Source organism: Saimiri boliviensis, chromosome 2 (assembly GCF_048565385.1).
Source record: "Saimiri boliviensis isolate mSaiBol1 chromosome 2, mSaiBol1.pri, whole genome shotgun sequence".
NCBI lineage: Eukaryota > Metazoa > Chordata > Mammalia > Primates > Cebidae > Saimiri > Saimiri boliviensis.
In genome coordinates, this window is record NC_133450.1 from 203,470,028 (window position 1) to 203,495,752 (window position 25,725).

The 25,725-nt window shown below is 35.9% G+C and overlaps 1 protein-coding gene and 1 non-coding gene across 4 annotated transcripts in view; both read right to left on the reverse strand.

The window, feature by feature from the left end:
* Window positions 1-25,725, reverse strand: part of SVEP1 (sushi, von Willebrand factor type A, EGF and pentraxin domain containing 1) — a 210,617-nt gene that overhangs the window by 152,118 nt on the left and 32,774 nt on the right. The window lies entirely within an intron of this gene.
* LOC120366454 (U6 spliceosomal RNA) lies at window positions 18,190-18,298 on the reverse strand. Its single transcript, XR_005581117.1, has one exon. It is a non-coding gene; the product is annotated as a U6 spliceosomal RNA (small nuclear RNA).

Genomic DNA, 25,725 nt, shown 5'->3' on the forward strand with positions numbered 1-25,725 from the left:
TTTTGTTCCCTTAAATCTTTGATCCATTTAAAAAAAATGTTTCTTAGGGAAAAAATAGTAACTTTTTAAACTCACGAGTTGATTATTGAACTATTTTATATTCCCATTATCAGGATTAAAAGTACATGAATTATTGTACTCTTCATTTTCACTGGGTATTAACAGGTTTAAAAATTGCCAATGGATAATTATTTAACTATGAAGGTCTGTGAACTTTAATGCAACAGGCTTTCAATTTGAACCTACAGTAGATGCATCCCTGGGATTCAGACTTGTGTAGATTCAACAGAAGTCTATTTGCATGAACAATTTGAGAGCCTTCTGGGAGAAAACTTCATCCATGGCAGGGATAACATTCAAAAAATTAAAATTTGGAATGGCATGATTGTTGATAACTTAGATCAGACATCAGCTGTAGCAGCAAAGCAAGGTTCTGCATATCAACTTATCTGCCAGACGTTACCTTCATAGATGCTAGATTGTGGGATAGGCCAGTGGGCCTGCTAAAGGGGTCAGATCAGCAAAGAGACACTCAAGGCACTTGAACAATAGCAATTTACCAACCAGTGCATAAGTATTTCAGGATTTTAACAACTTTTACAACTGTATTGTTGCATACTTGCTGAATGTCAGCCTGTCCTAAGGAAAGAGAGAATTGCCATATGCTGACCCTAATGACCCTTGATCTTAGCAGCTAGGAAGGAGAAAAGATTCTGAATGTAGTTTGGTGTTTATTGTCAAACGTGTTTCCCTTTGAGTCCTATAAAGAGTGATAAATTATGAGTAAAATTCAGGCCATAGTTGGCTTTGATTTTTTTCTTTCTTCACTTCTCTACCTCACATTCAACAAGAAATTGTCAACAATTTATGAGAAAAAACTCTCAGAAAAGTAGTATAGAAGAGAATTTACTCAACTCAATAAAGAGCAACCTCAAAACCCTATATTATTATTATTATTATTATTATTATTATTATTAGGCAGATTATCACTCTCGCTGAGGCTGGAGTATAGTGGCACAATCACGGCTCACTGCAACCTTGACCTCCTGTGCTTAAGTGATCTTCCCACCTTTGCTGCCCAAGTAGCCGAGACTACCAGTGTGTACCACTATGCTTGACTAATTTTTGTATTTTTTGTAGAGGTGGGGTTTCACCACATTGCCCAGCCTGGGTCTCAAACTCCTGGGCTCAGGCAATCTGCCTGCCTCGGCTTCCCAAAGTGTTGAGACTTCAGGTATGAGCCACAAATAATATTATTCTTAATGATGGAACACTGAATGCTTTTTCCTTATGATTGGAAATAAAGTAATTCTTCTTTAAAACAGTGCTGGGAGTTCTAACCAGAATAGTAAGGCAAGAAAATGAAATAAAATGTATTCAGATTAGAAAGGCAAAAATAAAAAAACTGTACCTATTTGTAAGTGATGTGATTCTCCTTATGAAAAATTTCAAGGAGTCTACCAAAAGCAAAAAACCAAAACCCTCCTGGAACAGGTAAGTTAAGCAAGGTTGCAGGATACAAGGAAAATAAACACAAATCAATTGTTTCTATGTAATAGCAGTGAACATGTGGACACTGAAATTGAAAATATGTTTACAGTTATTTACAATTGCTCAAAAATAATAAAGCATTTAGGTAGAAATGTAACAAAGCATGTACAAAACTTTATATTATACAATGCTGATAAAAGAAATCAAATATCTATACTAACATACTATGTTTATGGATTGAAAAGTTCAAAATAGTAAAAATGTCAATTCTTCCACAATTAATATATAGATACAATACCACTCCTGGGAAAATCCCAACAAGATTTTAAAAAATGTAGACAATATTATTCTAAAATTTATATGGGAAGGCAAATAAATTAAAATTAGCTAAGACAATTATCATAAAGATGAATACAGTAGAAGGAATTAGTCTACCTGCTTTGAAGACTTACGTAGCTAAAAGTAACCAAGACTATGCGATTGATAGATCAACAGTACAGAAGAGCAATCCAGAAATCGAGGTAAACTAATGTGCCTGGCTGATTTTTTTTTTAAACTTTTTAAAACTTATACTTTAAGTTCTGGGATACATGTGCAGAACATGCAGGTTACATAGGTATACATGTGCTATGGTGGTTTGCTGAACCGTCATCTACACCTGGCTTATTTTTAACCAAAGTGCAAAAACTATTTAATAGAGGAAAGACAGCGTTTTCAAGAAATGGTATTGAAACAATCAGACATCCGTAAGTACAAAAAATTAACCTTGACCTAAGTCTCAAAACTTATACAAAAATTAAGTCAAAATATCATGGATTTAAGTTTAAAATATAAAACTATAGAACTTTTAGAAACAAACATAGGAGAAAATCTTCAGGAACCGGTGTTAGGCAAAGAGTTCATAGACTTGACACCAAAAGCACAATTCATAGAAATAAAGTTCATACATGGACTTCAAACTTAAAATTTTTTTGCTCTGTAAAAGCCTCCACAGAAGAATTAAAAAGTCAACCCATAGAATGGAAGAAAATATTTGCAACCTAAATATCTGACACAGGTCTAATATGTAGACTATATAAAGAACTCTCATAACTTAAAAGTAGAAAAGCAGACACAACAATTAGACAATGGACAAAAGACATGAAGAGGCAGTTCACTGAAGAAAAGATACATATGGCAAATAAATGTATGAAAAGATGTTTAACATTAGTCACTGGGGACATGCAAATTAAAACTAAAATGTGTCATCACAACACACCTATCAGAATAGCTAAATAAACAATAGTGACAACACCAAGCGCTGTCAAGGATGCAGAGAAACTGGATTACTCATACATTTCTGATGGAAGCGTAAAATAGTTCAGCCACTCTGGAAACATTTTGGCAGGTTCTTAAACAAAAATACACAACTACTGTACAATCCCACAATTACACTCCTGGGCATTTAGCCCAGTGAAGTAAAGACTTTTGTTCACATTAAAACCTACACACAAATGTTTATAGCAGCATTATTCATAAAAGCCAAAACCTGGAAACAATCCAGATGTCCTTCAAGAAGCAATAGTTCAACTGTGGTACATTTATACTATGAAATACTACTCAGCAATAAAAAAAAATAAATTATTCGTACACACAGCCATCTGAAAAAATCTCTAGAGAATTATGCCATGTAAAAAAAAACAGGCTCACAATATCACATTCTACATGGTTCTATTTATATAACATTCGCAAAATGACAAAATTATAGAAATAGAGAATACATTAGTGGTTGCCATAGGTTAAAGGTGGAGGTGGTGGCTATGGGTTGGCAGGAAGTGATTGTGGCTCTAAAAGAGAAACAAAAGGATTCTTGTGGTGGTAGAAATGTTCTGTATTGTAACCATATCGATGTCAATATCCTGTTTGAGATACTGCACTATAGTACCTCAAGCTGTTACCATTGGGGAAAAAGATATAGAGGATATCCTTTAAAGCAGAAAAGGATGTAGAGGATCTCTTTATACTACCTCTTAAAATTGCATGTGACTCTATAGTCATTTCAAAAGAAAAAATGAAATTAAAAACATTTTTTAAAAACAGAAGACAGGGAAGAAAAATATCAAGGTACTGTTTTTTATACATGAGTAATATATTAGATGGTGAAAGTATTTTAATAGTAAAAAAACAAATACATTCAAAGGAAAATAGGCAAAGGTCATGAACAGATAGTTCAAAAAAGAAAACGGAAAATGAATGTATTAAAGTGATTAATCTTACTTGTAAATGAAATTGTATAAAATTAAATGAGACATACTTTTTCATACATCATACCAGCAACACAATATTGATGAAGTTTCTTTAAACCAGTACTGTTATAGATACTGGAGAAAGAACAATTTGTTGGTGGGCATCAAAAGGCTTAAAAATATTTACATGTCTTTACTTGGTACTTTCAACTTTTAGAATTTATTTCTAAGAGTTAAATCAGAGGCTAGAGAAAAGATAAAGGGATGTTCACTACTCAATTATGATGGTAGCAACTGTCTAATAGTGGTAGGTTAACTAAATAAAATACAATATTTAGAAATGATGAAATATTCATATAGCCATTCAAAAATTGTGTTTTTGAAGACTATGAATATTGAAAATGCTGTTATATTGTCAGACAAAGAAAGCAAGTTACAAATTATATATACTATAATTCCAATATTTGAAAACTACAGTTACATATGTGTAGATAAAGGACTAGGGAACTTTATCTACAAAAGTAGATATGGAAATATGTCTATTATAAGTAATTTTATTTTCTTATAATAAAAATGTTTTCAAAAAAAGAAAAATATCAAGGTACATCTAGAAATATTCAAAGTAAAGAAACTGCATTTTTAAAGGATTTTTATTTTTTCTTTCATGGTTGATTCCTAAAAAATTAATGAGGTGAATAGTATGTTTAATATTTTCATAAAAATGTAAAAATTATGCTCCATAAAGCATTCACCAATTTATACTTCCATCATCATTGTATGAAACTTCCTATTTACCTACATCCTTAATTACAGAAGAAAGTGTCAATTGATGTTTGCCAATATTATGGCTCAGAAGTATTTTCATTTTAATTTGTATTCATCCATGATTAATGAGATTGTGCATATTTACTTATGTTTATCGTCCATTTGTAATTTTATGTGAATTTCATAAAAAATTTTTTTCAACAGCTTTAAGGGTACAAGTGGTTTTTTGTTCCATGGATGAGTTGTATAATGATAAAGTCTGGGATTTTAGTGTACACATCATTCAAATAGTGCATATGATACACTATTATATAAAACTACTAGGTAGCTTTTTTATCCCTCATTCCCCTCCCAGTCTCCCGACTTGAGTCTTCAATGTCCATTATACCACGTTGGTAGGCCTTGGCATACCCACAGCTTAGCTCCCACTTATAAGTGAGAACATGCCCTATTTGGTTTTCCATTCCTGAGTTACTTCACTTAGGGTAATGGCCTCCAGTTCTATCAAAGTTTCTGCAAAAGACATTCTTTCATTTATTTTATGCTGAATAGTATTCCATGGTGTATATATATACATATATATATGTATTTATATAAATATATACCACACATATATTTGTTTATAATATATATGCCACATATATTTATATTATATATTATACTTAAAAATACATAATATGCCATCTATATTTATTATAACTATAATTATAATTATATTATAAATATAATTATATAATATATAATATACTTATAATAAATATAAAATATTTATAATAAATATACATGTGGTATATGTATATACTACTTTGGACAATGATCTCCAGTTCCATCAAAGTTGCTGCAAAAGACATTATTTCATTTATTTTATGGCTGAATAATATTTCATGTTGCATATATGTATATTTATATATCATATTTCATGGTGTGTGTATATATTATATATACCACATATATATTATAATTCATAAATTGGTATTCTTATTGATAGGGGTTTTCCTGTTTTTGTTTTGTTTATGTTTTTATTTTGTTTTGTTTTGAGATGGGATCTTGCTCTGTTGCCCAGGTTAGAGTGCAGTGATATGATTATATATTTATTTATTTATATATATGCAGTATATATATTTTATTGTAGAATTTTTAGGGTTTTAGATCTTAGATTTAAGTTTTTTATCCATTTTGAGTTAATTTTTTTATTTGGTGAGGGATAGGGATTCAGTTTAGTTCTTCTACATGTGGCTATCCAATTTTCCCAGCACCATGTATTGAATAGGGTATCCTTTCCCCCAGTGTGTGTTTTTTTGTCTGCTTTGTTGAACATCAGTTGTTTGTAAGTATTTAGCTTTATTCCTGGGTTATCTGTTCTGTTACCTTGGTCTATATGTCTACCTTTATACTAGTATTATGCTGTTTTGGTTACTATAGCTTTGTAGTGTAATTTGAAGTTGAGTTATGTGATGCCTCTATATTTGTTCTTTTTGCTTGGCTCTTTGGGCTCTTATTTGGTTCCATATGAATATTAAGATTTTTAAAAATTATTTGAAAAATGACATTGTTATTTTGATAGGAATTGCATTGTATCTGTATATTGCATTGAGCAATCTGGTCATTTTCCTTATATTGATTTTTCCAATTAATAAGCATGGGATGTTTTCCCATTGTTTGTGTCATCTATGGTTTCTTTCATCAGTGTTTTATAGTTCTCCTTGTAGAGATCATTCACCTCCTTGGTTAAGCATATTCCTAGGAGGTTTGTTTTTTTGTTGCTATTGTAAAAGGGACTGAATTATTGATTGGATTGTCAGCTTGGTGGTTGTTCATGTGGAGCAGTGCTATTGATTTGTGTACACTGATTTGTAGAATCTGAGACTTACTAAATTCATTGATCAAATCTAGGAGTCTTTGGAGGAGTCTTTAGTGTTTTTTAGATATAAAGTCATATCATCATCGAGAGTTTGACTTCCACTTTTCCAATTTGGATGCTCTTTATTTCTTCTTCCTGACTCTGGTGAGGACTTTGAGTATTGTGTTGAATAAAGTGTTGAAAATGGCCATCTTTGTCCTGCTCCAGTTCTTAAGCGGAAGGCTTTAAACTTTTTCACATTCAGTATAATGTTGACTGCATGTTTGTCATATATGGCTTTTATATTTTGAGGTATGTTTATTCTATGTCTAGTTTGCTAAGGGTTATTGTTATAAAGAGATGCTGGATTTTTATCAAATGCTTTTCTTCCATCTATTGAGATGATCACATGATTTTGTTTTTAATTTTGTATATGTACTGAATTACATTTATTGAATTATATATGTTGAACCATCCCTGCATCCCTGGGATGAAACCCACTTGATTAAAGTGAAGTGTCTTTTTGATGTGCAGTTGGATTTGATCTGCTGGTATTTCGGTAAGGATTTTTGCATCTATGTTCATCAGAGATATTGGTCTGTAAGGCTAACTACATTTTGGAGATTGGTATGTCCTGATCACTACAGAGACAGGCTTGGTTGGATGTCAGGGATATGTCTTCATGACATATGGGTATTGCTTTATGGACACTTTGATACATGGAATAGAATATGATGAAAAATATACATAAGTATTATAATGACTGGAAAGGGCAATTCTTCCTGTATAAATTCATAAATTGATATTCTTATTCATATATTAGTTTTTTCGTTTTGCTTTTGTTTCTATTTTGTTTTGTGTTGAGACAGGGTCTTGTTCCGTTTCCCAGGTTGGAGTATAGTGATATGATCTTGGCTCACTACAACTCCACTTCCTAGGTTCAGGTGATTCTTCTGCCTCAGCCATCCATGTAGCTGGGACCACAGATGCACACCACCATGCCCAGCTAATTTTTGTATTTTTTCTAGAGATGGGGTCTTACCATGTTGCCCAGGCTGGTCTCAAACTCCTGAACGCAAGCAATTCTCCCTCCTCAGCCTCCCAGACAACTGGAATTATATACATGAGCCACCATGCCCAGCCCTTATTCATGTATTAATATCAATAAAATTGTTACAGCTTTTTACAGCTTCTCATGATGGTCCCATAATTTTCTTTCAAATTATTCTTAGGAAATATATTTTTTTCTTATTGGCATAAATGGAATTTTATCACATTTTTAAAGGTGTGATGTTTCTCCATAACAAATTTTATTGATTTTAAACTATCTTACCACCTTGCAAATCTATTCTATTAATGTTAGTGTTTTTGATTCCTTTGGATTTTCCAAATGAACAATGATATGGCATGCAAATAATAAAGCAACTTTCTTTGTTTTGAATATTAAATTACAGCATAGAGTAAACTTGCTTTAATAGTATTTATGATTTTGTCTTAAATATTTCATATATAATGTGAATTTGATTTTTTATAACTTGTTCTATAGTTCATGATTTACTTTCATATAACTGCTTCCATGGTTTCACATTTGTAAACCTCAAGTTTTAATGGAAAACATTATGCCACTGATATGGTTTGGCTGAGATCCTACCCAAATTTCATCTTAAATTGTAGTTCCCATAATCCCCACATGCCATGGGAGGGACCCAGTGGAAGGTAATTTAATCCTGGGGGCACTTAACCTCATGCTGGTCTCATGACAGTGAGTTCTTATGTGATCTGATGGTTTTATAAGAGGATTCCCCCTCTTTTGCTCAGCACTTTTCCTTGCTGCCATTACTTGAAGGAGGTTGTGTTTGCTTCCCCTTCTGCCATGATTGTAAGTTTCCTGAGGCCTCACCAGCCCTGTAGAACTGTGAGTCAATTAAACCTCTTTCCTTTGTAAATTATGCAGTCTCAGGTATATCCTTATTAGCAGTGTGAGAACAGACCAATACAGCCACCTATGTTAGTAATGGTTTGATTTATGGATTTGTTAAATAGCTTGTTTAAATGGTAAAAATCTATAGTACCCTGAATGCTATGTCTTGCATTGTTGTATGAATAAAATACATTACCCCAAACTATCAATATATGCAAATAGCTTTAAATACACACATGTGCACTACTGTGGTTTTAGGAATAAATTTGGAAAGAATCTTAACAACCAGATAACATAAAAGAGATAAATGTGTGATTAGCCACTTCCTATTGTTGAACTCAGGCTTCCAGATGGCTTACTTTGATACTAAGCCAATGCTTCCCAGGGTCAGTAGACTTGTTCACCTTCACTTCTCCAGAAAAGGAATGGAAAATTCCCAGGAAGTTGGGAACCAAGCAGAGTTCCCATATGCTGTGTTCTAGTATTTTAAAATGCACCTCACTTTATTTGTTTACTCCTTCATTCATTCACCAAAAATTTGTTAATGCTTACTCCACATCCATATGCTGTTTAGCAGAGGCTATAAAAAATACAGGACACATAATCTTGCCCCAAAGGAATTCATAGAATATCAGAGAAAAGAAAACCTACCAAACATTATAATACTATATGGTAAGTGAGAACAGAGAGAAGATACCTATGAATCCCAAATTTCAGGTCCAGCTGTGTTATGGCTATAAATCTAAGAGAAAAGGGATGAGATGAAAGATGTCAGAGAAGTGAATTTGTTGTAAACCCTGTGGTCTAGTAAGAAATAAACAGACACACAAGACATAGGGTATTCTAGGCAAAGGGAACAAAACTGCACAAGCAGGGATCCATGAAAGGGCCTGAAGTGACTGAGGAGCAAGTAACAACTTGGGGTGTCTGGAGCATAAGATGCTGCAATGATCATACCCAAGAGATCATTCAACCCTAGTAGAATCACAGAATTTGGTATTTCTTCTAAACATTTTTAAAAAGAATTACAGTAGTGTTTTGCAAATCATATTTTAATGCACTAATCCAATCTGTCAATATAGAGAAGGGTTTCTTAACCTCAGTATTATTGATGCTTGTATTATCAGAGGGTGTGGGGTATTGTAGGATGTCTAACAGCATCCCCAGCTGCTATCTGCTAGATAATAGTAGCTCTTTCCAACTATGACAACGAAAATTTCTTCCAGACATTGCTAAATGTCACCTGGGGAGGGAGCAAACATTCTTCCTTTAGAGCAACAGTCCCCAGCCTTTTTGGTACCAGGGACTAGTTTTGTGGAAGATAATTTTTCCACTGACTAGGGTATGAGATGGTTTCAGGATGAAACTGTTCCACTTCAGATCATTTGGCATTAGATTCTCATAAGAAGCATGCAACCTAGATGCCTCACATGTGCAGTTCACAACAGGGTTCACTCTCTGATGAGAATCTAATGTTGCCACTGATCTGACAGGAGGCAGAGCTCAGGTGGTAAGGCTTGCTCACCTGCCACGCACCTCCTGCTATGCAGCCCTGTTCCTAACAGGTCACAAACCAGTACCCGTCCATGGCCCAGGGGTTGGGAACCCTTGCTATAGAGAACCATCATGGATAGAGCACAGTAATGTATGCCAGTCAGCACTTCCTACATCCCTAGGACTTTAGCAAGCTTTTACACACATTATCTTATTTAATGTTTATCATGAGTCTACTATTATGTCACATTTTATAGACTAGGAAACTCATGTCCATAGAGATCAAAAACTGCCCAGAAAAACATAGTAGGTGACAGACTCAGGATTCATGCCTCTAACAGCAATCAGTAACTATATATGATATGAGCACGCTGCACTTAGCACACTGCAAGGAACACCATGTTTTCAATGAGTTTGGAATAATGGGCAATTTGAATAAGCATAGCCTGATTTCCTCTAGCATGGGATATCATTTTCAAATTGCCAACATTGGCTATCATCCAAACTTGGCTAAACATCTAACATTTAGTGAACACCAAACCCATGCAGGCCCTGTGGAACCAAATGCTGAGAATACTAAGCACAACTTAGAAGTAGCTGTATATTTAAAATATAACTTGGAAATAGTAGCAAAACATTTCTGGACCATTTCTTTGATGGATAATGACTGAGCAATGAGTGCTATGGATGAATTGCAAGTAACAGTATGAACTCTGGGGTCCCATATCTGGGTTTGCAGTCTAACTCCACCACTTTTTTTTAACTTTTACTTTAGGTTCAGGGTACATGTGCAGGTTTGTTATACAGTTAAACTCATGTCATGAGGGTTTGTTGTACAGATTATTTCATCACCCAGGTACTAAGCCTAGTACCCAATATTTTTTCTGAACCTCTCCTTCCGCTTCCCCTTCATCCTCAAGTAGTCCCCAGTGTCTATTGTTTCCCTCTTTGTGTTCACAAACTTCTCATTATTTAGCTCCCACTTACAAGTGAGAACATGTGGTGTTTGGTTTTCTGTTCCTGCATTAGTTTGCTAAGGATAATGACTTCCAACTCCATCCATGTCCCTGCAAAGGACATGATCTCATTCCTTTTTATGGCTGCTTAGTATACCATGGTGTATATGCACGACATTTTCTTTATCCAATCTGTCACTGATGGGCATTTAAGTTAATTCCACATTGTTGTTATTATGAATAGTGCTGCGTTTACATGCATGTGACTTTATGGTAGGCTGTATTACTTTGAGAATGTACCCAGTAATGGTATTGCTGGGTCCAGTGGTAGATGTTTGAAGTATCATCACACTGCTTTCCACAATGGTGAAACTGATTTATATTTCTACCCCCAGTGTGTAAGTGTTCCCTTTTCTCAGCAATCTCATCAATATCTGTTGTTTTTTGACTTTTTAATAATAGCTATTCAGACTGGTATGAGATGGTATCTCACTGTGGTTCTGATTTGCATTTCTCTAAAGATCAGTGGTATTGAGCATTTTTCATATGCTCGTTAGCTGCATGTATGCCTTTGAAAAAGTGTCTGTTCATGTCTTTTGCCCACTTTTTAACGGGGTTGCTTTTTTTCTTGTAAATTTGTTTAAGTTCCTTATACGTCCTGGATATTCGGCCTTTGTCAGATGAAGAGTTTGCAAATATTTTCTCCTATTCTGTAGGTTGTGCATTTACTCTGGTGATAGTTTCTTTTGCTACGCAGAAGCTCCTAAGTTTTATTAGATTCCATTTGTCAGTTTTTGCTTTTGGTGCAATTGCTTTTGGTGTCTTTCTCATGAAACTTTTGCCCTATGTCCAGAATGGTATTGTCTAGGTTGTCTTCCAGGATTTTTATAGTTTTGTGTTTTATATTTAAGTCTTTAATCCTTCTTGAGTTGATTTTTGTATATGGTGTAAGAAAGGGGTGCAATTTCAATCTTCTGCATATGGCTAGCCAGTTATCCCGTACAATTTACTGAAAAGGGAATTATTTCCCCATATCTTGTTTTTGTTCACTTTGTCAAAGATCAGATGGTTATAGGTGTGTGGCCTTATTTCTGGGCTCCCTATTCTGTTCCATTGGTCTATGTGTTTCTTTTTGTATCAGTACCATGCTATTTTGGTTATTATAGCCCCATAGTATAGGTTGAAGTTGGGTTACATGATGCCTCCACCTTTTTTCTCTTTGCTTAGTATTGTCTTGGCTCTTCAGGATCTTTTCTGGTTCCATATGAATTTAAAATTGTATTTTCTAGTTCTGTGAAGAATGTCATTGGTAGTCTGATAGGAATAGCACTGCACCTGTAAATTGCTTTGGGAACTATGGCCATTGTAATAATATTGATTCTTCCTGTCCATGAGAATGGAATGTTTTCCCACTGTTTGTGTCATCTCTGATTTCTCTGAGCAGTGTTTTGTCATTCTCATTGTAGAGATCTTTCACCTCCATGGCTGGATGTATTTTTTTCCTTGTGTGGCAGTTGTAAATGAAATTACGTTCCTGATTTTTGTACAGTGATTTTGTATTCTGAAACTTTGCTGGAGTTGTCTATCAGCTGAATGAATTTTTGGTCAGAGACTATAGGGTTTTCTAGATACAGAATCATGTAATCTGCAAATAGGAATAGTTTGACTTCCTCTCTTCCTATTTGGGTGCCCTTTATTTCTTTCTGTTGCCTGAATGCCCTGGCTAGGACTTCCAGTACTATGTTTAATAGGAATGGTGAGAGAGAGCATCTTTGTCTTAAGCTGGTTTTCAAGTATTTTCCTCATTCAGTATGATGTTGGCTTTGGATTTGTCATAGATGTCTCTTATTATTTTAAGGTATGCTTCTTCAATACCAAGTTTATTGAGAGGTTTTTGTTTTTTGTTTGTTTGTTTTGAGACGCAGTCTTGCTCTGTCACCAGGCTGGAGTGCAGTGGCACAATCTCAGCTCACTGTAACTTCCACCTCCTGGGTTCAAGCAATTCTCCCGCCTCAGCCTCCCGAGTAGCTGGGACTACGGGTGTGGCCACTATGCCCAGCTAATTTTTGTATTTTTAGTAGACATGGGATTTCATCATGGCCAGGATGATTTTGATCTCTTGACCTCGTGATCTACCCATCTCGGCCTCCCAAAGTGCTGGGATTACAGGCATGAGCCACCGTGCCCGGTCCAGTTCAGAGTTTTGAACATGAAGGAGTACTGAATTTCAACAAAAGCCTTTCCTGCATCTAATGAAATAATCATGAAGTTTTTGTCTTTAATTCTGCTATGTGATGGGTCACATTTATTGATTTGCTTATGTTGAACCAACCTTGCAACCCAGGGATGAAGCCTACTTGACCACAGTGAATTCTCCCTCTTTATAGTTGAATGACATTAGAAAAACTACTTAAATTCTTCAAAACTGTTTCCTCTTCTGCAAATGAGGAATGTATGTAACGCAAAGACTTTGCAAGTAGCAATGCATCATTTTAAAAGAATCAACTTCATAGGAACCAAAAGAGAGCCCGCATAGCCAAGACAATTCTAAGCAAAAAGAACAAAGCAGGAGGCATCACACTACTGGACTTCAAACTATACTACAAGGCTACAGTAATCAAAACAGCATGGTACTGGTACCAAAACAGAGATATAGACCAATGGAACAGAACAGAGGCCTCAGAGGAAATACAACACATCTACAACCATCCAATCTTTCACAAACCTGACAAAAACAAGCAATGGGGAAAGGATTCCCTGTTTAATAAATGGTGTTGGGAAAACTGGCTAGCCATGTGCAGAAAGCAGAAACAGGACCCCTTCCTGACACCTTACACCAAAATTAACTCCAGATGGATTAAAGACTTAAACATCAGACCTAACACCATAAAAACCCTAGAAGAAAATCTAGGCAAAACCATTCAGGACATAGGCATAGGCAAAGACTTCATGACCAAAATGCCAAAAGCAATGGCAACAAAAGCCAAAATAGACAAATGGGCCCTAATAAAACTCCACAGCTTCTGCATGGCAAAAGAAACAGTCAGTAGAGTGAATTGGCAACCAACAGAATGGGAAAAAAATTTTGCAGTCTACCCATTTGACAAGGGGCTGATATCCAGAATTTCAAAGAACTAAAACAGATCTACAAGAAAAAAACAAACAAGCCCATTCAAAAATGGGCGAAGGATATGAACAGACACTTTACAAAAGAAGACATACAGGAGGCCAACAAACATATGAAAAAATGCTCATCATCACTGGTCATTAGAGAAATGCAAATCAAAACCACATTGAGATACCATCTCACACCAGTTAGAATGGCAATCATTAAAAAATCTGGAGACAACAGATGCTGGAGAGGATGTGGAGAAATAGGAACACGTTTACACTGTTGGTGGGAGTGTAAATTAATTCAACCATTGTGGAAGACAATGTGGCGATTCCTCAATGACCTAAAAATAGAAATCCCATTTGACCCAGCGATCCCATTACTGGGTATATATCCAAAGGATTATAAATCATTCTACTATAAGGACACATGAACATGAATGTTCATTGCAGCACTGTTTACAATAGCAAAGACCTGGAACCAACCCAAATGCCCATCGATAACAGACTGGATAGGGAAAATGTGGTACATATACACCATGGAATATTACGCAGCCATCAAAAACGATGAGTTCGTGTCCTTTGTAGGGACATGGATGAACCTGGAAACCATCATTCTCAGCAAACTGACACAAGAACAGAAATTCAAACACTGCATGTTCTCACTCATAGGCAGGTGTTGAACAATGAGAACACATGGACACAGGGAGGGGAGCACTACACACTGGGGTCCATTGGGGGGAAATGGGGGAGAGATGGGGGGCTGGGGAGGTGGGAAGAGATAGCATGGGGAGAAATGACAGATACAGGTGGGGGGAAGGAAGGCAGCAAACCACACTGTCATGTGTGTACCTATGCAACAATCTTGCATGTTCTTCACATGTACCCCAAAACCTAAAATGCAATAAAAAAAAAAGAAGAGACAAAAGGTTTTAACCAAAAAAAAAAAAAAAAAAGAATCAACTTCCAGAACCTCAACTCAACATACATATATAACTAAATTAGTATGCTGGAGAAAGTGTCTATGGCACCTTTGCACAATTGCCTGTCTTTCATTTTTCCAAAGAAATGTGTACTTCTCACCCCTTCAAATCTTACTAAGGTACATTTCCCCGAGGTAAAGAATCTTCAGCATGATTCAAAAGCTTGATATTTGGAAACCCTTCTTTAACGAAGAAATAATAAGCAGGGCCTTTAAGGAGCTTTTCTTAACTACAGACACTGTTTTACAGAGTATCTCCGGAACATATTCATCTTGCATAAATAAAACTAACATATAGTCATTTAACAAGTGCTAGGAAAGTCTTTTTGGAGGGCCTCCCAGAAATCGAGAAAGTGAATGACTGTAATGACTGTGTAACAACTCCTTTTGCATGTCAAAGGTTTCAAATTCTTCAATTTCAATAAAGTTGAAAAGGACCTAAGGGAATTGTAAGCTAATAAATCGTTTATGATACATTTTTGATGATAGATAACCGATGTTATTTTTGGCATGCAACTCAGGAGGAACTCCAAGAATTGAGTGACATAAATTTAACACAACATTTTCAACTCCCATGTACATATTTATATGAAGAAGGTTTTCAGCACCAACTTCCATATAACTGAAAAAAGGATATAAAATTGATGTCGTATGCTCTCTTAACCTAACAATGAATAACAGAAATCCATGGATACATAAACTAATTAACAATGCATCTGATTAAGAGATGAATTTTCCGTAGTATCGTTATGTGTAAAAAGTATCAAAATGTATAACATGCATGACAAATTATATATAATTAGCAATTGTGATAATAACACAGTCTAGTAGCTACTTTGGTCACAGAACATTTAAAAATTAGTTTCAATTTTTTCCCACAATTTTTGTAGTGAAGAAGTACAATTCTGTGATCAATAGAAGGCTTTAGAAAAAAAATATTGCATCAGAATAGAATTATGTAGTAGAAGTAGAATAGAAGAGGACTAAGAAAATAAGAAGTCAGCAAAATTTCCGTATTGAAAAATGTGCTTAACAAATGGATACTAGAAAAACATTTGCTACAATATTTAGATTTCAGTGGGTATATTTGAAACTGATGTAATATTTTTTTTTCTTTTTTTTAATTGCATTTTAGGTTTTGGGGTACATGTGAAGAACATGCAAGATTGTTGCATAGATAAACACGTGGCAGTGTTATTTGCTGCCTTCTTCCCCATCACCTATATCTGGCGTTTCTCCCCATGCTATCTCTCCCCAACTCCCCATGCCCCTGTCCCTCCTCTATTTCCCCCCAACAGACCCCAGTGTGTAGTGCTCGCCTCCCTGTGTCCATGTGTTCTCATTGTTCAACTCCTGTCTATGAGTGAGAACATGCGGTGTTTGATTTTTTGTTCTTGTGTCAGTTTGCTGAGAATGATGGTTTCCAGGTTCATCCACATTCCTACAAAGGACACGAACTCATCGTTTTTTGATGGCTGCATAGTATTTTTATTTGAAAATGTCAATATGATATTAGGAATTCCATCTTTTAAAATCCTGTCAAAATATTTAGGTGGCCATTTAAAAATCAACAAGGGATTTGTAAAAATTTGATTTTTTTTTTTAGAGGTTACATGAGCTACAGTGTTTGAAAATCATGACTCAGTCAGTAAGTGTTAAATGTTTTCCCTTTGTTCACTTACCATTTTTATTGGACAGAGTCTCTTACAATGGGGCTGGGGAAAAGAAGAGAAAGATAAGATCTTAAAACAATAAGCAGAAATTGGTCACAATCCTTATCTTGACAATTCTTGACTACTGGTTATATTTTATGAGTATTTCTAAGGAACACAACACACTGACTTAGGGGGTGTGTGATGCTTCACACCAATAGTTTAATTTTATGTGTTTTCCTGTTATAATTGTGATAGACCGAAAAAGGTACTATCAGAGCTGAATATCTACCTCTTTCAATAGAAAATGAAACAAACTAGCCTAATTTAGGCAACAGTTACAAATTCTCCAGCTTAAGTTGACAGAACCAGTGTCAACATGCTAGCAATATTCCTTCATAAAAAGCAAACAGGAATACATTGTACAAATTCCTTATAACTTACAAATCCATTATTAAGTACCACTGAGGATATTTTTTGGGGGGAAAAAACAGCTAAGCTCTGCTTACAGAACAAGATTTCCAAACGTTTGGTTTTCATTCAAGAATTTCTAGAGCTCTTTGTCCGCTCTCTTTCCAAAGAAATAATATTTAGACAGGAAAATGTGTGTATGTGTGCAGGGCTGTGGTGGGGATTTGTGTGCATATATTTACATGTATGATAAGATACTCCCACATAAATATTCCAGTGTTTCTATTTTGATGGTGTTTCCTCCTTTTATGAAAATAATATAGCTGGAACTTTGGCTCAAGTTATCTGGCCCTCAGCCTTGGCCTCTATCCAGCTATAATGTTCAATCTGCTAATCATTCCTAACTCATTGAAACAGAGTCAATCTCTGCAAAAGAGCACTGTCCTCAAGATGCCTGTTGTCTCTTATACTTTGTGTCTCTCAAATCCCTCCAGGGGAAATTCAGAACAGCTGCAACTGCTTGGATTTACAACAAGAGTTCACTGACTACTTTCATTGTGATTTGATGATCTACCCATCTTAAAATGACTAATCTAGGAAAGCAACCACATGGTTTATTTGATTTATTGTTGGCAAAGGTTAATCAAATGTAAATATTTTACTTTTAAATAAATTAAATGCATTTAAAAAATTTGTTGCCTAGTACCTTTGTGCTAGGAATTCTGTAGTGCTGAAGGCAAACATGAAAACCTTGCAATTGCCTATGATTTCAGTAATGAGTTCTGTTACACCTAAAATTCTGGTATTAAAGTTGACCTCTCACTGACATCCTTTTTCTTGAGCACTTACTATAGGCTCTGAAGACAGCAGTGGGGATACCAAATGAATTACAAAGTCACTGCCTGTTAGCAACACTTATGAAGTAGGAGCAAAGATGATAGTTAGGTGTGACGGGAAAGAGAGCCAGAAGAAACATGAAGAAAGATCAAAGGAATGAAATAACAGGAGAGCCGCAGAAAACTAAAACTAGTTCCAGCTCCCAGTTCAAAGAACAAAGGAGAGGTCAAGTCATACAAAGCCTCTATACCATGTGAAGGAGCCTGAACTTTATTGTATGAGTGGGTCATAATTCAAAATATTAAACAGAGTGCATTATGACCAGACTTGAATTTTATATAACTCATTCTGTTCTTTTCCTTCTTAATATTAGGTTGAACAATATGAAGATGCTACTTTGTAAGTTTAAAATGATCAGATACTGATAAGATTGATGATATTATAAGGGATATTATCAGGGACATACTAATACTGAACAGATTTTGAAATTATATATACATATATTTAAATATGACATGCTTCATGAATTTGCTAGTCACCCTTGCACAGTGGGGCCATGCTAATTTTCTCTGTATCATTTCAATTTTAGTATATGTGCTGCCAATGCAAGCACAAAAATTATACTCTTAACTGTGAGTCTGTTTGTTAAATTTCTATTTCTATGGTTAGACTATAGATTGTGCAACCAGAAAACTTGAGCTCATATCCCAGCTCTATTAGCTGTGTGACCCTGGACAAATTGCTTAGTTCTCAGGCTTTTAGTTTCTTTATCTACAAAATGAGAAAATACTCCAGAGAGGTATTGTAAAGATTATGTGAGTTAATACAATCGGTGCTTAGAAAACTGTCTGGCATATAGTAAGCACAATTTAATATTAGCTACTATTATAATTATTATCAGTTGTTGTCATCATCATTATCATCCTCATCTTCACTATCCAAATGCTTAAGTGAAAGGTAAAGGATGAAGAAAATCATACTAGTAACAGAAGTAGAAATGTAAGTAACACCTTCTTTTCATTAGATCCACAGTTTTGCAATACTGTTTCCTTGGCTGAAGTTTAATAACTAAACCCAGAATATTTTCTCCATCCTCTAAATCTTATTATGTGGTGTCAAAATACTCCACCTGCATTCCTGAATCATCCAAAATATCCGCAGTAAATGAAACTGACTTATATAGGATATTTTTAAAAACAAAAACAAAATACCAATGCTTTTGTAAAATACTGATTTACCACAGAAAAGCTATTGATATCTGGGTATTCTTATTTTTCCCCACTTCTGGTTTCTTAAGGAGTAATGTATAATCAAGAGAAAAGAACACGAAGTACAGGAGAAGCCCACGCCCTCAAAGACCACTAGCTAAAATCACATGATTTAATTTGAAACCACTTCATTGAAGATTTGAGTCAAGGGAAATTATAAATAGTTCAAACATATCATATATTACAAAACTAAACTCTTTGACAAAGTATTACTTGTCAGTGATTTCCAGACTTGTATTCAAGTTAAGATTTTCATGGCATGGAACAGATCTACAATAATTACAATCTTTCTGTGCATCAGGATCTTGCCCCTGAAGTAGCTGCTTACTGTGGCAGTGGCATTCATTTCAAGGGAAGCCACTGCCCTTGGCCACAGATTTGAGAGGTCATGATTTGAAGACTCAGTTAACCCAGACCACCAATCTTCCAGAACAATGAGGAAAAAAGAGAAGAAGACCACAGTAATATCGTGATGGTCAACTATCTTTGGTCTCAAGGGAACCCTGTGAGACAGCCTAGTGTAAAGAAAGAAAGTTTGCCTGGAAATTGGGAGACCTTAATTCTACTTTGGCTCTGCCACAAATTTACTACACGATGATGGGATGGGATATCCTCATCTTCCAAATGAATGATGAGGAAAAACCCTTATAGCCATTTCTAATATTCTACTTGTGAAACTAATTAACAAATAGAATTTGTCTCAGCATCTGACCTAACCCTAATCAAGGCAAACAACCTCTACTTTTTCCCTAAGTTTTAATTTATTATTTTTAACTTATCATTGATTTGAAGCTTAATAACATCTGCTTTCTTCAACATTCAATGGCACATGATTCATCTGCTTTCTTCCATCAAATATTCTTGCTTTTCACTGAATACTCATCAGATCAAAAGTGTATTCCACCTTTAGTAGGTGCAAGGCCTCTTTACTAGGTGCAAGGCCTATGCACCAGCATGTGCTGGTGAATGCATAAGATAATGCCCCTAGTCTAGCCTGGAACAGTAGAATTCATAAGATATATGGTTGTCATTTACATTCAAGTACTTTATACTTGAAGTAATTATTTTAATGCTAATTCACTAGTTCTCTCATGATATTTATATTATCTCAAAATAATGATTAATAATAAAATTCACCCCGGTTGAGAATCGATGTGCCAGATACCATCCTAAGTACTCTAAGTATATTCTCTATTAACTCAACCATTTTTGAATACACATACACACATGCAATCTATATACATATCTACAAACATCTATACATATAGATCTCTAAATATATCTATATACATAGATATCTACATATCACATTTATATATACCTATGTACATAGCTATGCATATATATGCATGCATATATGAACAAAGTTATACTATAATTTAAGCCCATTTTATAGAAAAAAACTGGGAATCAGAATAAATTAAGTTGATCATAGCCACGTAGTTCGTAATTGGCAGAGGCTGAATTTAAGCCAGCTCTTTCTGTTTTGAGAAACATTTTGAACACAGTTCAGTGTCTGCTATCTCTGAGAAGCAATGTATGTAAGATGTTATTTTCAAAATGGGGGAAAACAGCAGTGTGATACCTTGGAAATAATATAGGGCTTAGAGAAAGCAACTTGGGTTCTTCCTAGGGTTCTGCTGATGGTTGGATACATTATATTGAGAAACATACTCATCTTTCCTGAGGTCTCAATTTCCTCTTGTAGAATGAGGGGTTTAGAGCAGATAATCTCTAGGGTTACTTCTGGATCTAAAAAGGAATGATTTCCTTCTGAAAGGCATTGCTTCTGCAATGAGAATAAATACTCAGAATTCCAACTATTCAGAAAAAATTTAACATCCTCTCCCTGAGTACTAAAACAGCTATGGTCTAGTAGTCCTTCAGATTTCATCTGTCTAACTTGAAACTTCTGTGTTGTCTTTTCATCATACCATGGGCATTTAAAAATAAAATTTAATAACATATAACATTGTTGGCAATTACAAACTGATTTTTGCAGTTAGACTCAATTCCAAGAAGGTAGTGGCCATATCTGTCTGCTCCCTGTTGAATCCCTACTTCATGCCTCGCAGTGGGCTTGGTGTGGAGAACATCCTCAACATTCCTTGACCAAATGGATTTTAAAGGGGCTCACAACTTCCAGGATTTTGGTCCTGGATGACTCAGAGCTAAGATTTCTTTCTGCCTTTCTGAAAGGAGAGTCTGGTCATGAATTCTTCATGCCATAGGAAGAACATAATTTCTTGTCTCTTAGCTCCTAGTATTCCAGAGACGCCAATGACCAGTACTGCTTTCTACAACTACACAAAGACACAGGCACCTCTTGGGGTTCCAGTTCCACTTTTCCTAATCTCTTAGAAACAAATGTTGAAGATAAACCTATGAACATTTGTATTGATGCAACTACATATAATTTAAATCGTGTATGTAAGAAAGCATTATTGAGTATGAGTAAGCTGAAGTTTATGAATTTAAGAGCAGGGATGGATAAATTAATCCTTATGTGCCTGGTGCTCTTGGCTAGAACCAGCAGCAGAAGTGCTCCAATCCCCTCTATTGATGCACTAATGACAAACTCACCCAACTACATCCATTTTATGGACTGCTGCGCCTTTCATCCTGGAATGTGCTACTGGTAGTAGCCAAAGCTACTTGGGTAACTGGGGACAGTGGGTTTGTGAACTGTCCCCTCTTTCTTCCTGTTGCTTATACCCTGGAATGCAAGATTCTAGTGCCGTGGAACAGCAAGAGCCACAGCACAAAGTGGCTGAGGCTGCAGGCAGCCACAGGACAGTGGCTGGTTGGCAGGGAGCTGTACAGTCTAGGACCACACGGAAAGCAGACATGCTGACTACAGCATCCAGCAAAGAAAATGAGCTCTTCTTCCTGGGTTTGGTGGGCTAGCATGGGAGAGTAAGGAAGGGGTTTGGGGAGAGTGCCAAGCCAGGCTGTTGATGAGAGTGTGGGAAGATTCAAAGGGAGGGGAAAACAAGGGGAGGCACTTTGCCAACTCAGAGGCAGTTGGGCTGATCTCCTCCCAACCCCCAACCCTTTTTCTGCTTAAGTGAGAAATCCTGCTGGGTGGGGTGGGAGCAGGGCCAAGAAAGGAGTGATTCTCCTGGGTGAGCATGGATGGTTGGACCCAGGAAGGAGGTTTCTGCCAGCTGGGATTAAGGCCAGAGGAAGCAGGAGAAATTACGGGAAAGGAGACAAGAGGCAACGAGAATAAAAAAGAGTAAAAGAATGACACAAGAGGAAATGTTCCAAGAGAAGAAGGAAAAAAGAAAGGAGAAAAGAAAAGAGAATGCATGTCAGATAGTCAGAGAAGAACCACATTTCTGTGTGCAGAGCAGACCTGTCTACGAAATGCCAGAATAAAATAACATCCACATGAAACAAGCAATGAATGACCATGTAATACAAAATAAAGTGAACGTACTGCTCCTAAATTTTCCTTTTGGGTGTTAATTTCCATGGGAATACAGTTTTCCAAAACAGCAAATCATGAAAGAGCTGCAAGCTATTAAAAAGAGTTGCTTTTTAGGTAAAAAACTATCCAACAAATGCTATCCAACACAGAAAAACTATGTACTACTTCAAAATATTAGATTTTCCTAAAATATAATGTAGAGCACAAGATTCCTAAGTTTCTCTTCTTGATTCCCTAATAAGATATAAAAATATAAAGATCTTCTTGTAAGAAAGCCTACAGAAAAATTACGAATGTCAATGAAATAAAGTCCATTCATTATTATTTTTTACTTGACATATAAAAATTTATCTATATGCATGGGGTACGGTATATTTTAAAAACATGTATACAATGTGTATTGATTATATTATGATAATTACCATATGTGTCACCTCAATTATCATTTCTCTGTGTTGGGAACATTCAAAATCCTCTCTTCTAGCTATTTGAAGATGTGCAATAAATTATTGTTAACTATAGTCACCCTACAGCACTGCAGAACATTATAACTTATTCTTCCTATCTAGTTGTAATTTTGTATCTGTTACCCAACTTCTCTCTATCCCCCATACCTCCTGCCCTTCCCAGCCTCTAGTAAGCACTCTTTTCCTTTTTACTTTTACGAGATCAACTCTTAAAAATTTCCACATATGTACCTGACCTTAAACTTCATATGGAACCAAAAAAGAGCCTGCATAGCCAAGAGTATCCTAAGCAAAAAGCAAACAAAAAACAAAGCTGGAGGCATCACGCTACCTGACTTCAAACTATACTACAAGGCTGCAGTAATCAAGACAGCACAGTACTGGTACCAAAACAGAGATACAGACCAATGAAACAGAACAGAGGCCTCAGAAGTAATGCCACACATTTACAACCATATGATCTTTGACAAACCTGATAAAAACAGGCAATGGAGAAAGGATTCTCTATTCAATAAATGGTGTTGGGAAAACTGGCTAGCCATATGCAGAAAGCTAAAACTGGATGCCTTCATTACACCTTATACAAAAATTAACTCCAGATGGATTAAAGATTTAAACATAAGACCTAACACCATAAAAACCCTAGAAGAAAACCTAGGCAATGCCATTCAGGACATAGGCATGGGCAAGGACTTCGTGACTAAAACACCAAAAGCAATGGCAACAAAAGTCAAAATGATAAACGGGATCTAATTAAACTAAAGAGCTTCTATACAGCAAAAGAAATTATCATTAGAGTGAACCAGCAACCAAGAGAATGGGAAAATTTTTTTGCAATCCACCCATCTAACAAAGGGCTAATATCCAGAATCTAAAAAGAACTTAAACAAATTGACAAGGAAAAAATCAAACAACCCCATCAAAAAGTAGGCAAAGGATATGAACAGACACTTCTCTAAAGAAGACATTTATGCAGCCAACAAACATATGAAAAAAAGCTCATTGTCACTTATTATTAGAGAAATGCAAATCAAAACCACATTAAGATAGCATATCATGCCAGTTAGAATGGCGATCATTAAAAACATCAGAAGACAACAGATGCTGGAGAGGACATGGAGAAATAGGAACGCTTTCACACTGTTGGTGGGAATGTAAATTAGTTCAACCATTGTGAAGACGGTGTGGCAATTCCTCAGGGATCTAGAAATAGAAATATCATTTGACCCAACAATCCCATTACTGGGTATATATCGAAAGGATGATAAATCATTCTATTATAAAGACACATGCACATGTATGTTCATTGTGGCACTATTCACGATAGCAAACACTTGGAACCAACTCAAATACCCATCAATAATAGACTGGATTAAAAAAATGTGGCACATATACACCATGAAATACTATTCAGCCATAAAAATGGATAAATTCATGTCCTTTGCAGGGACATGAATGAAGCTGGAAACCATCATTCTCAGCAAACTGTCACAAGAACAGAAAACCAAATACTGCATGTTCTCACTCATAAGTGGGTGTTGAACAATGAGAACACACGGACACAGGGAGGGGAGCATTATACATCAGAGCCTGTCTGGGTTGGGGGTGGGTAGGGGAGGGATAGCAGAGGGTAGGGGTTTGGGGAGGGATAACATTAGGAGAAATACTTAATGTAGATGATGGGGGGATGGTGCAGCAAACCACCATGGCACATGTACACCTATGTAACAAACCTGCGCATTCTGCACACATACCCCAGAACTTAAAGTATAATAATAATTTTTAAAAATTCAACATATGAGTGAGAACCCGTGGTATTTGTCTTTCTGTGCATCACTTATTTCACTTAACAACTCTAGGCTCATCCATGTTGCCATAAATGACAGGATTTCATTCTTTTTTTTTTTTTTTTTTTTTTTTTTTTTTTTGCGGCTGAGTAGTCTTTCATTGTGTATATACACCACATTTTCTCTATCTATTCTTCCATTGAATAGACCCTGAGATTGATTCTGTATCTTGCCTATTGTGAGTAGTAGTACAAGAAACATGGATATGCAGATATCTCTTTGACATACTGATTTCCTTTCCTTTGAATTTCTGCCCAGTCGTGGGATTGCTGGATCATATGGTAGTTCTCTTTTTAGTTTTTTGAGGAACCTCCATACTGTTTTCCATAATGGCAGAGCCATTATGGAAAGAGCTCCTCTTTCTCTGAATTCCTGCCATCATTTGTAATTTTTTTGTCTTTTCGATAATAGCCATTCCAGTTCCATTTTGAAGTGACAGCAGTTTTGAAACTTTTTGATGTTCTTTTATGGAGGGTCCTGAAGAGTCTAAAAAACCGTCAAGTGAAACATGCATTTTTTGTGTGTGTTACAATCTTGCAAGTTACATATGGCCTAGGGGCAAGAATTCAACTGGCTTCAATCTCATAGAGAGACTGAGACATATTTTGGCTTACATGCCTAGAGGACAGATTTGGCTATTTTATTACACTAATTACAAAGACCCCAAATCTTCCTCCTCCCAGTTCTGAACGCAGGCTTCAAAGGGTCTTAACAAGCTTCCATTCTTCAACTCGGAACCCTGCCGTCCCCACCTGAACAAGTCTGGGCTAGCCTGATGGAGTATGAAAGGCCACGAAAAGGACAGCCTTGTTATCCTAGACAAAGCCATTTTAGATCAGACTACTGTCAGACACCCAAACACATAAGAGAATCCAACTGAGATCAGCCAGCAGCCTACTCAACTCACCACTGTTGGCAAACAAATGAGTCAGCACAGCCAAAGCCCCAAGGAGCTGCCCCACTGACCCCACACACTTATGAGCAATAACAAGCATGGATTCCTTATAGCCACTGCATTTTAGAAT